The sequence below is a fragment of the Melozone crissalis genome, unplaced genomic scaffold (assembly GCF_028551555.1).
Source record: "Melozone crissalis strain CALT ecotype California unplaced genomic scaffold, PUWL_Pcris_2 ptg000021l_1, whole genome shotgun sequence".
Taxonomy (NCBI): Eukaryota; Metazoa; Chordata; class Aves; order Passeriformes; family Passerellidae; genus Melozone; species Melozone crissalis.
In genome coordinates this window covers 4,283,101-4,299,337 of record NW_026535799.1, presented here as the reverse complement: position 1 = coordinate 4,299,337, position 16,237 = coordinate 4,283,101, and positions in this window count along the sequence as shown.

Sequence of the window (16,237 nt, the reverse complement as noted above, 5' to 3'; positions counted from 1 at the left end):
AAATGTCCTTTGTTATTTTATTTATTGCTCTCAAATCCTGCACTAATCTATACTCACCATTTGGCTTCTTTACTGGAAATATTGGTGTATTAAATTCGGATTCACATTCTTCTAAAACTCAGTATTTCAAGAATTTCTCAATAATCTTTACTATTCCTTGCCATACTTCTGGTTTTATGGGATATTGTTTGACTTGTACAGCCCTTGTCCCTTCTTTTAACTCTACATGCACTGGTTGTGCCAATTTAGATTTCCCTCGTATATCTGTCTCCCATACAGAGGGAATCACTGCATCTTCTACCCCCCTAGGGATAGAGGGGACAGGTTTTTCTTTGATCATTAATATCTGTCCCGTCTTTGATTCAGGTATTTTCATTATAAGCTCTCCATTTTCAAAGGTTATTACTGCATCAAGTTTTGCTAGCAAATCTCTCCCTAAAAGTGGAATTGGACACTCAGGTACATATAAAAATTCATGTGTTATAATCTTGTTTCCAAAACACAAAGCTAGGGGTTGCAGGAAAGGCTGTTTTTCCTCTTTCCCTGTAGCGCCGACTATTGTCGTTTCCTTGTCCCCAATTTGTCCTTGCAAATCATTCAATACAGAAAAAGTAGCTCCCGTATCTATTAGAAATCTGACCTCTTTATGCCCTAACTGTATATTTACAACAGGTTCCTTAACTTGTTCTACCGGTTCTACGTCTAGTCAGCTGGTATACTCCCCCAGGACCATCTCCTTGGTAGCCTGCTGGAACTGATTGCCCTGGTCAAACTGGTTATTCAAACTCGGACAATTTCGCTTCCAATGCCCCTCCTGCTTACAATATGCACACTGATTCAGACTTAACCCTTGGGTAACTGGTCTCCTACCCCAACCATTCCTGTTACGCCCCCTGAAATTTGGGTTCCCTCTCCCCTGTATTACTGCCAAAAGATTCTGCTGCTGCCTTTTACTAGCTTCTTTTTCCCAATTGTTATATACCTTTCAAGTGACCTCGAGTAACTTATCCAAATACCTTAATTCTTCCCCTTCTAATTTTTGCAATTTTCTACGAATGTCATCCTGTGATTGGCCCAAGAATATGAGAGCGAGCTGAACCTTTGCTTGTTCTGTGTCCATTTGAAGATCTGTATATTTCCTTGCTACCTCCTTAAGCCTCTCCAAAATCGCAGTGGGAGATTCCTTCTTTTCCTGTCAAACCTCATATAGTTTGGACCAATTTATAGTTTTGGGCACAGCGTTCTGAACTCGTATTTGGATCCACTCTTGATATTTCCGTAATTTCCTCATATCGCACAATAAATTAGGGTCCCAATTTGGATCCTCAATTGGGAAATTCGCATCTAAATTCCCTGTTACTAGTCCATTTCTAATATCCTCCCTTGCCCTCTCTTTGGCTGCCTTAAGTACCATTTCTTTTTCAGTAGAATCCATCAGAGTATTTAATACTACTTGTATGTCATCCCAGTCAGGATTTTGAGTTTTTATAACCATTTTTACTACTCATGCCATTTTATCAGGATTTTCTCTATAAGTTCCGGCTGACTGTTTCCAAATGACTAAGTCTGCCGGGGAAAAAGGCACTTTTACAAATACTGGCCCTTCCACTCCTACACCTTGTTGCAAGGGGGCAATCACAGTCCGTTTTTGTTTCCTTATGCCATCTCTATGCACAACTGGAGCAAGCTTTGCCCGACCCCAGGTTCTATGGGCTATTGGGGTCACTGATTCATTACCATTGCTATCTTTTTCACTCGCATACCTCTTTCCCCTTTCTATCACAGTTAGGTTTTGCTCATCTTCCAAGGAAGAGGGATCGGGTGATGATAGGAGAGGAGGATAAAGAGGGAAGGGTGTACTAGATGAGACAGGTTCAGGGGTAGGTGGGTGAGGAGCAGGTAGTGGGATAGGGACAGATGAAACAGGTGGGATAGGGTTAAGTTCTCTTGTTCCTATTGGAGCTACTTGTAAATCAATATCTGTATAGTTTTCCCTACTCAAGCTTTCTCTTAACGCCAAGTGTTCTAAACAACGTTCCTCACAAACCCCACAATTTGCAGATGTTTTAACCACTATTAATCCACATTGATCCTGCCATTCTGGCTATCCCCGTAAGTAGAAAAACAGATCAACATATGGGACTTCATCCCATTTTCCTTCTTGTTTACAAAATGACGTTAACTGCGAAATAGTGTTATATTGCAGAGTACCGTATTTTGGCCATTTTTCACCGTTCTCCAAGGCATATTCTGGCCACCATGAATTACAATAATCAATCAACTTAGTTTTACGTAATCCTTCCCCAAAGTTACCTTGTTTCCAATGTGCTAATAAGCACCCCAAAGGAGAATTTTGCAGGATAGGGGTGTTACTGCCCAAAATCCCTTTAAGTTTCTCCATTTCAAAAATACCACAAACTGCCGAACCCGCAACGCTTTCGCGATTGTCTTATGGAACGGCGCCTAAGCTTACACCAACAGGAATTCCTTTAGCCCAACCAAGCGTAGCTTTCGCTGCGTCTTATTGGCAGGCATCCAAACCAAAGTAAAAAGCCCCTTACCTTTCTCCCAGGGACGTTTGTGAGCAGTGGAAGTGGTCACGGCCGATGGGCTCCCCGAGAATCTCTTGGTGCTGGCTGGAGCGTGATCGAGTCGCGAACTCGCTCAGCAGCACTCACAAGGGCCCATCTGGGTTGCATTCAAAAACACATAATCACGGAGCGATTATATGCAGTGCTTTTTATTAAGAGCTCTGGGAATTGGGGTATATTCAACCCAAATCTGACTCCGAGCATACATCCGAAATGATCATGTTTTATATTCTATCGTTACATAACTTTCATGTTAATTATTAAACTTATATTGTTCTATTGTATACATAAATTTAGCTCCTCTCTGAATTTCCAACATAGTTTCTCACTATTCTTCTTATTGTTATATAATAATTACATTTAATTACTAAACAATCATCACATCTAACAATTATATAATTTATCATACTGCTTGCGCAGGTGCAGTTGATCTGGGAAAGAACAAAGCCTAACATTTTAGATTCTATCTTTAACTTTTTCCAGGGTTCCACTATCAAAGGGATGCCTTTAGTTGAGCTTTGCATCTTCCACTGCTTTGGAGCAGAGCCAGGAAGATTCAAATAGATAGACAGATAGACAGATCTCACTTTTATAAGCTCTCTTTACTGTACTGTGGTATTTACATTCTTTGAACACAGAGAGATATAATTCTCTCTCCTAGGTTTTTTTTTAAGGGAAGGTAGTGAGAAACTTAGAGAAGAAGAGAAAACAATTATTATCTCTACTGGCTGTTCTTGTTGTTTAGTATATGTAGAATGTGTTATAGTGATTGTTTACTGAAAGTGATTTGTTAATTGGATTTTAGTGATAGTTGTTTAGCTTGATTAGCTAATTAGATAAAAGCTGTGTCGTGAGTGTCTGGAGACAGTCACGAGTTTTTCTTTAGTAGCTTTTTAGTATAGCATCTCTTTAGTCTAGTTTTAATATAGTACTAGTGTAATATAGCTTAAGAAAGCATTTGTTTAACCTTCTAAATCATAGAGCCAAAGCACATTATTCACCACGTGGGGGTCACCCTGTATTGAAGTGAAGGGAGAACGACCATCTTGGTAATGCATCGAACTCCAATTTTATTGATCAATCAATCACCTTAAATAACAGTGCTAACGAACTCCATGAATATTCTGTAACCCAGATTCATGATAGGCTAACAGAGAAACTTCTAACCACTCCTCTTGTTTTAGAATACCTACAATTGTTTATTAAAAACAGAACCAGTGTTCCCAAAACTTCTACATCTGTTCTCAGGGTGCCAGGTTTTCCCAGAGACGGTGTTCTGCTTGTTATGGGAAGACTGTCTGAGAACTTTATTGTTTATAAAGAGAGTCTAATTGTTTATAGAAATCAGAAGGCTGAGAACTGCTTTACTTTTCCCTTATACTTTTCTCTCAATTGTATGTCTCATGGCCTTTTCTTTAAGTCATTCTCCGACAACCCTGAATCAATACTGTCCTTTCTGTCGCTACACACATGAGCACTCGGTAGCAGTGCCCCGATCAGCAGCCATCCTGAACTTGCTCTCCTGTTGCTTCAGTAACACATACTCTTGGGGAATCTGGAGCGTGTGGGTCCCTATGGAATGCAACCAGACCCAGAGCATTGCACTGGGAACTGCATTCTTTGTGCATCTGTGCTTGGGCAAGTTCTTCTTTTGGACTCGACCACACTGATGGTGCTAAAGTGGCTGGAATCAGAAATGCAGCCCAGCCCCTCCAGCTCCTCTAACCTCTGAGGACCAGCTGGAATGCAAGGGCATTGATATCCTGCTCAATTCCCAAACACAACACTTTGTGTTGTGGGCTGTCCCTGGGCTGCCAAAAGACACGGGAGCCGTTACCCTGAAAGTGATGTGTTTCTGCCAGTGCTGGAAAAGGGCAGGAAAGATTGAGAAAAAGCTCCCTTGCTCCCTGGAGAAGGAGAAGTTACACAAGGCTTCTCCTTCGAGCAAACAAACAAACAAACAAATAAACAAAATATGAAAGTGTTACCCACTCCAGTGTCTAAAGCACTTGGATGCAGTGAAGGGATGTTTGGCAGGGAAACAGCCCTTGTGCTGAGCATTGGCTCTATGGATCTAAGGCAGGGATCTATGGAAGTCTGCCTGAAGGTCCCTCAAGGGCCCCCATTGTCCCAGGCTAAAGCTCCCTCAGCACCTCCTCACTGGCCTTGTGCTGCACCCCTTGCCCAGCTCCCCTGTCCTTCTGTGCACACGCTGCAGCCCCTCCATGACTTTCTGCTTCCCAGGGCCCACAGCTGCACACAGCACTCCAGCTGTGGCCACAGCACTGCCCAGCACAGGGCCACGCTCACTGCCCTGCTCCTGCTGCCCCACTGCTGCTGGCACAGGCCACCGTGCCCTTGGCCTTCTTGGCTCCCTGGCCACACGCTGCCTCATCTTCAGCTGCTCAAGGCCGCCAGCCCCGCGTCCTTTTGGCCCACGCAGCTCCCCAGCCACAAAGGTGCCCATTTCACTTCACATCCAGCAGGCACCATTGCAAGATGGCCTTCCTGTTCTATAACCACATCTTCTAAGTAGATATCATTAAGTTTGACAGGAATAGGATTCTAAGTCACTCTGTTTAAATTAAAATGATCTAATTCAACTGTACAGGAAATTGCTCTTAATTAAATTTTTCCTATCTGCTGTCAGCAAGCATCGTTCTCCTTTCAAAACTATGTTTTTAGTTCTTCAAACTCTGAGAAGGAAATTTAAAAATATCTATAGCTGCATTTGTTACTTTTGTTTCAGGCATGGAAATGGATTTTCTTTCAGCCTTCCTAGCTGGCCCTCTACAATCTACTGCTACTGGCCAAGCTCTCAGCTTGCTCTACAATTCTTAAAAACCAGGAACATGAAATGTTCCTTTCTCACTCACCTCAGGATCTTCAGCACTGCTGAATACACGCTTCAGGTGACCTATAGTGGGAAGGGAAAATGAACCAGATGCTGTCAGAAAACTGCCTGAGTTGTTGAATCCCACAGAACAAGTCAACCCAAACAGAGATGATTTCCCGTTTCACAACACCCCTCCAGGAGACACATTTCATTCACACAGTCAGCAAGAGATCAGGACAATATTCTTGGCTGTGCCTACACTTCGGCCTGTTTAGCCAGTAAATGAATACAAATATGATCAAGAAAATGCAAATTGTTCTTTAACTCTCAATGCTCCTCTTCTACCAAACACATAAAACAGCTTCTGAAATCCTCTCCTTCAGGTACTCTTTTTTTTTTTCAATGAGTTACATGCACTAATTCTCATTAACTTGCGGGAAACAGTTGCCCAGAAAAGCTTCCCAAAATTCCCCTGAGCTGTGGCAGGTCTGTTGTGGAAGAGCACAGCAGCACCTCTAGGGTTCAGGAGCAGACACTCACTTCTTAGGAGTTTGCATTTCCTTTCAAAGGGAATCACTATTTTAGCACTCAGTCAAGGGTCAAAACGGACAATAAAATCCTTTCATTACAAAATTTAGATTAAAAGAAGCTTTCCCTGAGTTCTGGGGAGAACTACAAAGTCCTTAGAAGGCCTTCTGAGAAGGCATCCCAGTCTGCATTTGGGAAGTTGTCCTGCTTGTCCCAGCAAACTGAGGAAATGACAGACTCTGCTGCCACAGACTCTCCCGCGGAGGGAACGGAAGCCCTGCAAGTTCCCCTGCAAATGCTGCCCCTGTGGCTACAGACACCCCCTTTTTAGCTGAACCTCTTGACAGGAGCTTTACCAAACCAGTGGCATCCTAATGCTCTTTCTCTTCCAAAATCAGAAACTCAGCCACAAAGAAAGAGCAGGAAGATATGCAAGAGCCAGGTTAGGTTACACCCTAACCTAAGTAGAAGGGAAACCTCTACTTACGGGTGAAGTGTGTCACGTAATACATGGAGAAAGAAATGCCATACGCAGCAAAAGCTGTCCTGGCCAGATGGTGAAACATTGTCCTTTTTGAAAGTTAGGTAAATATAGAAAAAACAAGGCTCTTGTCAGTGGGCAGCTACCCACTGACAAATTCCCCAACCAGGAGGGTTCTCCTGATGTGAGCAAGGCCTAGGGCTGCTCTGACACTCAGGCCTTCCGTGCACCAAGGCAACCTTCTGATGTCACTACGACAGGGTGGCAACCGTGCCCTGACATCACAAAGCAAACGCTCCACGTTGGTCTGTGAATTTATGCACAGCAATAACCAACCTCCCCTACAGCAAACACAAAAGAGCCTGGGAAGTTCTTCTCTGTCACAAAGCAGCACAAATTCCCTTAATGGGCCAAACCCTGTTGTTCAGGGGATCCAAGAGGAACTCCAAGAGTGCCTCAAGCACCTACAGCCTGTACCTCAGCTGAGCACTCAGATGGGACACAAGCAAAGGAAACCAGACCAAGAAAATGGCACACAGCATTGCACATGTGAAAAATGACTCTCACTTTTAAAATTTTAAAGGTTTATTAAACCTTAACAAAGGACTACAAAGGGAAAAATTGCAGCATTGGGAATCTCTGTGACTAGCAGCCATGTGCTCATCTACAAAAAGGATGCTCTGCCTTTCATACCCTTAGTCCCTCAAAAAGTTTTGTCAGTCAACTCTTTCTCTGCTTTCCATTGGTGGAGATTACTTTCTTGCATCTTGACTGGAGGTCAGGTGTTGTTACACCCTGCCTGCTGGTCACAAGCCAGCCCTCCCCAAATGCCCTGACTACCAAGGCTATTACAAGGGGGATGGGAAAGAGGACTATGGGAGGATATATTACAATACCATCACTACACATTTGAACATCCACATAACATCTACTTCTTAATTGTCAGAGCCAACCATTGCATTACTCATCTAGAATACACAGAACCAGGAGAGAGGCCACTGTTGGCATCACAGCTGAAATGCTTCCTAACAAATCTCCCCACATATTTTCTCTTTTATTGGACATGCCCAGGGCTCCGGTGCGTGTACATCTCTGCCTTTCTTCCCCTTTGGCAGCAGTGGAACTGGCAGCATCTGCCCGCCAGCAGCAGCTGCTCCAAGCTGGGAACGCCACTGGCGGTGCTGATTTCCAGAGGCTTCTGTGTGCCAGGGGAAGCCAAGGCAGGAGCGGGTTGAATGGTGCTGGCGCTGCTGCTGCTCTGTGCCAGAGAGCCCCGGCTGGGCAGGGCACGGTGCCCACTGCGCTGCGGGCTTCTTCTGCTGCCACAGCTGGGCACACCTGGAAACAAGGCATGACAACTTGTGGGGAAGCCAAGGGGTTTCTGGGGCTGCACTGCTCTGCACACACCCAGGACACTGCAGCACAGAATTTTAACCCTCAAACAGGTAAACCAAAGGGAAAGAGCTGTAAAAGATTTCATTTTGACCATTCTTACCTGCTCAACAGAAATCTTCAAAATGAACATTACCAAGCAGGGCCCGATCCCTGCTGCCAGCTCAGGGTTAGAAGAGAGGCAATCCTTGATCTCAGCACTGGGTGTGTGGGGAATCACTTCCCTAATACATGCACACCCAACAATCTCACTTACTAGTTTGTATCCATTCAATACTTTGCTGAAACTCACAGGCTAAATATTCCCCCAAATTATTTAATTTACTGATTGATACTTATTGACTTATTGATACTTAAATTACTTCTCCAAACTTACTGACATGAGAATAGGAGTGTCCTTTAAGTCCCTGCTGGTCATTGTCACAGGTTCAGGAGGAGACCCATGCACAAAATAACCCAGGACAAAACTGGGTTTGCAAAGGAAATTCATTCTATTTGTTGAAGTAGCAAATAATACATGCCAAGCCCTGGAGTCCTAAAAATCCGCTGAGCAGAAGGAGATGGATAGTGGTGCTCAGCAGCAGGGGCAGGTAGGCAGTGCACTTTCAGGACATCCCCTGGATCAAAACGCTGTGCATCTCATCCTTCTCACCCTTCTAGCTCAGAACCAGGCCTTGTATCTCCTGCTTAGGAGTGGAATTTCCCAGTTACAGCACCGGCTCACACATGGCTGACATGTGAGATGAGGCAAAGAATCAAGGATTTAAAAGAACTGGAAGAGTTAAAATTTTAGTAAGGAAAGAGTATAGCAAGAAGAGTAGAAATAATAAGGAATAGTTAATTTTTAGCAGATAAGGTAGTGAAGGCTAGGGTAATATATCACTTGCCTGTCTTTACTAGGTTTAAAGAAGCGGGATGGGATGCAGATTTCTTTGTGACAAAGAAGAGGACCGTAGCCCGCACCTGGGCCCCGAAACTTCAGCTATAGCCAAGGGGTGCGAAAGCCTGCCAACAGGTCATAAGGAAAGAGGTCAAATTGAGGAAGACGTCTTGGCCTTCATCTGAAGGAGACCATTCCCCACTTTAAAACCCACCCACCCATGTGATGTGAAAAAATCTGCAAATGTGAAGGAACTTTGGACTCAATTATAACACATTTTAATACAGAGGGGGCAGGTGGGGTACCTAATGAATATGAATTACTCGTTTTGGGAATTATATGAATATGTAAGGCTTTTTTAGATAAGTAGAGCAGCAGTGATTCTTCACACATGTCTTTAGGAGACAACTCCTCGTGTGCCTGGCGCTGTAATAAACATACCACCTTCTACCTTTAACTGTGGTGAGTTCTATTCCACACCTCATTTGGTGACCATGGCAGGAAGGCTTCTCTGCTCCAGCGAGAACAACCGGGCTCTCGACGTCTCTGGATGCTGCCAGGACATTCCTTTCCTGGAGGCACCTCCGCTCTCGGCTCTTCCTCATGGGGGGCAGTCAAGACTGCTGGGACTGTGGAGAAAGGGAATGTTTAACTCTGTATAAAGTAACCCGTAAGGCGTATGCAGGGGAAGGGCTGTTCATAAGTCACACAGAGATGTCCTGTGCACAACGTACACCTGTACAGTTTGGGTTTGGGTCTGGCTGCTGGCAGAAAGGATTTGCTGTGTCAATAAGGACCTGCTAGCAATTCTGGGGGTGAATTGAGAAAATCCTGTTTTATTGCTGCTATTTTTCCTGTGTGTTGTATTTGTGGCTGTGTTTTCAGTGTGTGAATGTTTGAGGAAGATGATGTGGGTGGATGATGATGTGGTGGATGGTGTGTGTTGTGTTGAGCAAAGCTAGCACTCTGTCCCCTCATAAAGAGATACTCCTTTCCTGGTGAGCCTGTGTGTGTGGACTTTCTAATTGCAGGGGTTGGTGTTCCCTGTGACACATGGTTCTTGGGTATACAGGGGGGTTGAGTGGTTTGTCTCCCACATTGTGGTCATTTGGGACTGCACAGTTGTGTTTGGGGAGATTTTATGATTTTGCTTTCAACAACTGCAGCAATTATGCAGAAAACTAAAGAGTGGTGATGTATTATGTTGAACTATGGTAGTTTCTTTTTTACCACCCCTCCACCCTGAGGGTTTAAAATCTCCTGTCACAAGGTGAACGCTCTCTTTCTTCCCCTGGACATCCTCTGTCCTCTCCTGGACACTCCCATTCTCTCCTGGAGTTGTTCTCCATTAAAGCTGTGGGACTTTGGTCCCAGGAAGAGAGAGCACCTCTCGTCTTTTGCTTTTGTCCTTGTCAGTGTCACTGGCCCAGAGCTCGCCAAACTGATCCCCCATGAGGTGAAAACTGACAAATGGCCCCACATACCCAGCTCAAAAATTGGCCACATTTTTGATGGACTGGAGCATTTGCCATACTTTTGGAATTCCCTATTCTCACACAGGTCAGGCAATTGTTGAAAGGACGCACCACACTCTAAAACCCATTCGAGATCAACAAAAGGGGGAGTGGCCCAAGCAACACCTCAGATGAGGTTGAGCAAAGCTTTATATGTCTTTATGTTTTGAATAGCTCATTTGCAGAACCTAATCCTCCAATTTTTAGGCACTTTTCAAACAGCACACAGGCAAAATTGAAAGAAAATCCTTCCACTTTGATTAGAAACCTTGAGTTAGGACAAGTTGAAGGACTATTTGCACTAATCATTTGGGGCAAAGAGTGTGCTTGCATTTGCACAGGTGCTAGACCTAAGTGGGTCCCCGCGAAGGACGTGAAACCGTCTCATACACAAGAGCGCACCCACAATTCCACCAGCAGGGAAATGAGCACGCAGACATGAGCCGCACAGAGAAGCTCCGATGCATGCCAGACATTCCCTGTTCAACCTGTGAAAGCTACAAATCTTGAGTTTGATGTTGATTTTTGGACTGTGAAAATGGTTTGGATCATAGAGCTCTTTCAGCAAAAGCGTGATGTCCATTGTCAGCAGTTTCACCCTTAGGGGGTACTGGGGTAGTACAATTGCACCACAAACTGGAGTATCTGTCCTCAGGATATGGGGAGTAACATTTAACTGAGGATCTCCCTGGTACTGAAACTCAGCACAAAATTCCATTGCCAATGAACCAAGAATTCCAATTCTTGAGGTTCAGAAGGTGCTTTAAGAAGATCAGGGGCCCAGTGATGCCAGCTGGTTATGGGATTGGTCTCATTGGCAGCCTCACACCAATATTTGTCACGATTGGGTATTGGTTACTCCTTGGCTGGCACAGGCACACTGACCAAATGGGTTGCAAAGGGTTTGTCTGGGCTCAAATTGGTCAAACATATGGTGTCTGAGCCTATAGCCGAGTCTAAAGGCTAAAGCAAGGCAAACATTCATTACTGGTTGATCTACAGGCATATATGCATGCCAAAGCAAGCAAGCAAAACCAACAAGCGCCAGTATATCATTTGATCAAGATCCATGTTCCTGTTCAGCAGCTTTTGGCAAAAGCTTCCCCATCTATTTCAGTTCTCAAGCAAATCTTTTTAGCACTTGTTCAGGGCATTGAAACCATTATACCGATTGGGGTGTTGGCTGAAGAAAGAAGACAGTGCTACTTCCATTGCAATTAGTGACATGATGACTGATGTTAGTGCTGTCAGACATGCAACCTTACAGAACAGAGCAGCAATTGATTTTCCTTTACAGGCACATGGACATGGTTGTGAGCAATTTGAAGGACTGTGTTGCATGAACCTGTCTGATCACTCTGAATCCATCCACAAAAGCATACAAAAGCTGAAAGATTTGACAGCTCCGACTAAAGAAGATGGTGGGTCATGGTTAGATTATTTGTTCCAAGGATGGAGCTTTGCACCTTGGCTAAGAGAACTTTGTAGAATAGGTCTCTATGTATTGGGTGTTTTGGTAGTGATAGTAATAGTAATACCTTGCATACGTCGGTGTGTGCGACAAATGATGGACAAAACTATCAAAGAAGTTTTTATCACACAAGAGCGAGAGAGGTAGGAAATGGATTCACAGAGAGTTCTTGAAATCTCACAGAGATGGTCGATGAAGGTATAGACATGGAGGAATGTTTTGAATTAAGACCTTGGAACAGACAAGACTTTTGTGGAACAATGACTTGTGATTGCTATCAGACATGACTCATGCCCTTTGAACTGACTGGACTTCCACAGCATTGAAATTGCTGTGTTGGAATATAGCTAAGCTTAATGCGAGCAAAAAGGACGCTTTAAGCAAGTAATAAGCAGGTATAGTATAGTAAAGCTATGAAATGCAAAGTAGTTAATAAACAACATGGTTACAAAGGTTTCTTTTTAGTTGTACCGAGAGAGGGAATTGTGGGAATCCTTCAAATCAAAGGGTTTTGGGAAAGCTGCAAAAGGCAGGCCTCAGAGACAGCAGAACTGCAATTAGAGCTGAGCAGCAGCCATGAGATAGGTCAGCAGAAAAGTTACATAAGAAGTAGAAAAGTAAGGGCAAATAGAACAATGGTCTGTGTATTAATGCTTGGCTAGAATAACTCCCTAAGCTTCAACAAAGTATCTCTACCAAGATATTAGAACTTCTAAGCTTAATAATGGAGCTCTGTGCATTGCCTTTTAAGGCTTACAAGTAGGTATTGTATTCAAAATAAGCAAGTATTGTTTTAACCAAAGGTACGTGTGCTTATAGTGGTTGGATAGAACTACTATCAATATACTTCTGCTTTGTGTGATTAGTCAAAAACTTTTCAAGTAAGTTGTACCATTAAGTTCTTTGCCTGCTGCCAGAGATGTGAGCTGCTGGCATCTTCCCATAGTCATAACCATGTAATGAGACTGATGCTAGAAAACAAACAGCTCGAGGCAGTTCCTCAGCAGTCCCATCCTGTTTGTGATTTGTACATAGACCCCCTGCTGGCAATAATATATAGATCTTAAATTGCATCTATGATAAATTAATATGTATTATTTCATTCATTTTGGTATCTTTTCATTTCATATAGATTTATATAGATTTGTTTTCTTCCTCCAGCTTGGGAGTATGAAGATTTACAACAGTGCAAAACCATCTGCTCACACAGCAGTCAGCTCCCGGGTGTGTGCATGCACCCACCCACTGTGCTTGCTTTTCTCAGCATCTCGGGGCTGCTGTTTGCACAGAATTGGGATGAATTTACCTCAACAGAGCCACGAGTGGGGTGTCCAGCTTGTCATGAACACTCATGTGGCAACGAACAACACAGAGCTCTCAAATCGCATTATCACAGATCATTTCATTCCTGCTGGGCACTGCAGAACCCTAAAAAAGACACAGAAGAGGAGTGGAAAACATTGGCATCATGCTACTGCTGGTATCCTCCTGGAGGAAAATCTGTTGGGTTTCTTAAGGTGGTAGCTTTACAAAACCTAGGAAAACAGCTCAGTAGTGGTAGCCCAATTGTGAATGGTTTCCTTGATTTGGCAAAGGCTGGCGTGTTAACAATGGACTCCGTCCTTGGTTCAAATCACCTGCCCTCACCTGCAGACAAAAGCACCACCACCAGCAGCAGCTACATCAGTCAGTTTTCTCAAAAAGCTGTATTAAATTTGGGGGAAGAAAGAAAAACACATCAGACACTGTGGATTATTGACAAGACTCTGAGGAACAGTTCCAAAGCAAAGGGCAGCAGCTTCTCTCTGGGCCACTCCTTGTGCTCCAAGGCAGCCAGGCTGCCCTGGCTGCCCAGGACCCTGCGCCCCGCAGGCTCTGCAGAGCTGCACAGCGGGGAGGCAGCTTTGGGCACCTCAGCCCCTGGGCAGGAGGGGCTGCTTGCTCTGCAGGGCTGCCTGTGGGCAAAAGCAGGGTGCTGGCCTTCTGCTCTTGGCCCCAGCCTGGCCTTGCAGGGCTAATGCTGTTCCCTGTCTGAAATGTGCTAAAGACAGACTTGTTTGTTTCCAGCTCTGCACAGGTGTGATTTGCAGCACAAAATAATGAAGGACTAAGGCCTGAACAACAGACCCTGACTGAAGCCTCAACAGCAGGACCTGAGCCAAAGCTGCCCTCTAGATCACCTTCCCAACCCAATGTTCTATGTACCTGCTCCTTAACCAAGTGTTATTATCAAAAGGATTGTTGCATCCATTCACTGGTGAAACACGTCTTCACCTTTCTGCATGAGGAAAATGGACCAGGCCACACCTGGCCTTGGTTCCTCCTTGAGCCCTGGCCAGGCTGGGGGAGAAAACCAAGAGGAGAATGACACCAGCTGTGCCCCCAGCAGAAGCTCCGGAACATTGCTCGTCCAGCACGATCAGACCCGGGCTACTCTCACAGTGCACTCAGAAGCCTCGTGGCCGCCAAAGGTGGAGGCACCGCAGGATTTCCCGGTTCCCGGCCGTGGCTCTGCAGGGCTGGGCTGGGACAGCTTCCCCCAGCTGATGTGCAGCTCTGGATGAAGGGGAAACCATTGGGCTTCCTTAATCACCAGAGGCACCCTTTTGTAATAATGCTGAGGTGCATTGCTTAGCTTATCCTTTCCTGACTCTTTTTTGCACTTTTGCATTACAGTAAATTAAACTATTCCTTCAGCTGGTTGTCTGTGTCTGCATCTCCGACTCTCCCCACCATCAAAACAAACACATAGCCAGTTTAGCACGAGACCTGCCTCTCTGCCAGCCCATCTCTTGGCAAACACTCCTGATGGCCATCTGCACAAATGAAATTCCCACTTTGTAACTTCCTTTTCTGCAGGCAGGTGAGAAAAGGAGCCACTCCCAGTTCTGGACACCTCCAGAAACCAGCTGCTTTCAGCAGTCACAACCCTGAAATATCAACCTCCTTCCTTAACCTGCCACAGGGAGCTCCCACCTTTTGTCCAAGGATACCCACAGAAGTGTTGGAGAAGGGAGCAGTTTGAAACACAACTGCTTCAGAGTTTAAACCTGACTTTATCAAATGAGCACACACCAACCTGTCCCAAAGGGAAAGCAGGCAGGAATGGGAAGCTCCTCTCCCACAACAGCAAACTCTGTGCTTCCTTCTGGTCCAGCTGGAGAGTGGAGGCCATGGGCTGCACCTCACTTTGGGAAGGAGCCCTGGGAATTGGCCTGATCTGGGAGGGCAGCAAAAGGAATTCCCCAAAAAATAGGAAAAGATTCTCTGGAAGGAATAGATGATGACAACATTTACGCAGAAAAGCAAAAAAAGAATAATTGAAGCATTTCAAGAAGTGTCCGGACTGAAATTTGTTTGCCAATACACCAGCCCCAAAGTCCCTCTGGTGTGTCAAGAAGCTCAGGAATGAACCTGCAAGGCTTGGATAAACATCACTGGTGGCCATCCCCCAGAGCACAAGCAGCTCCCCAACAAGATTTCAAGACTAAGGGACAAAGCTTCCCCCTTCAGCTCTCCACAGCAGCTCTAGGGAGTCTCTTCCCACTGCAAGAACTTCTTTGTCAGTCTACAGTGACAAGAGTTGGCTGCAGGAGGCATTTGCAATGGAGCTCTCCCCAGATGGGGGGAAGAAAAAGAAGAGGTGATTCCTGAGGACAGAAAAAGGCAACGCCCTTTGGGAAGACATCAGCATGAATTCACTACAACTCTAGGCCAGAAATCTCTTGAAGAAAGCAACATCCATCCATGGGGCAGCACTTTGGCTTTGATATCAATGCTGACAAAACTGCTGCCCCTTCCTGCTGCTGTAGCTGACTCCAATTCACGAGAAATGTGCCAACTCTGCCAAAGACAGGCAGACATGGTGAGATAAAAACAGCTAGTCTGCTGAAAAGGAGTCCAAATTAATGTTTTCTAACTCCCTCTTTTCATCCTTCTCGCAGCCAAGAGAGAGCAATGTCCTTCCTCTCTGTCCCTGATGGTGACCCATGCATGGGATGCAGCATGGGGACAGAGCCTGTCACTGCTCCCAGTGCCCTGACCTGCCCTTCCCTGCCTGCCTTGCCCTTCCCTGTCCTGGTGGATCCTGCTGTACTGTGCTGTGCTGTGCCGAGTCGAGCCGAGCCAGCGGTCACGCATTTTGGGAATGACCCTCCCCTGTGCCGCCTGCCAGCGTAATGAACATACCACTTTCTTACTTTGACTAGTTAGAGAGTCTTTGTTGGTGATTTTCAGTTTTAACAATTCAGGGAGCTTTTGTTTTCCCTGACAGAAGTACAGTTGCTGCCAAGCGAAACACACCCAAAGACCAGTAGTGACCCAGCCTTCCCTTTGCTTCCCTTTTTCTTCCCTCACTGCTACACAGCGCTCTCATACCAGGACTTCAGTGCTGCCTCACCTGAGGATTTAGAGCTGCCTCCAGGCCCTTCCAAGCTAAGTGAATGTGCTCAGGACTCCAAAGTTTTCCTAGGTTCTTGGGAGAAGGTGTTTGCATCATTTGGACTTCTTGGAGTTTCATCAGAGAAGCCAGGCACAGGCAAATT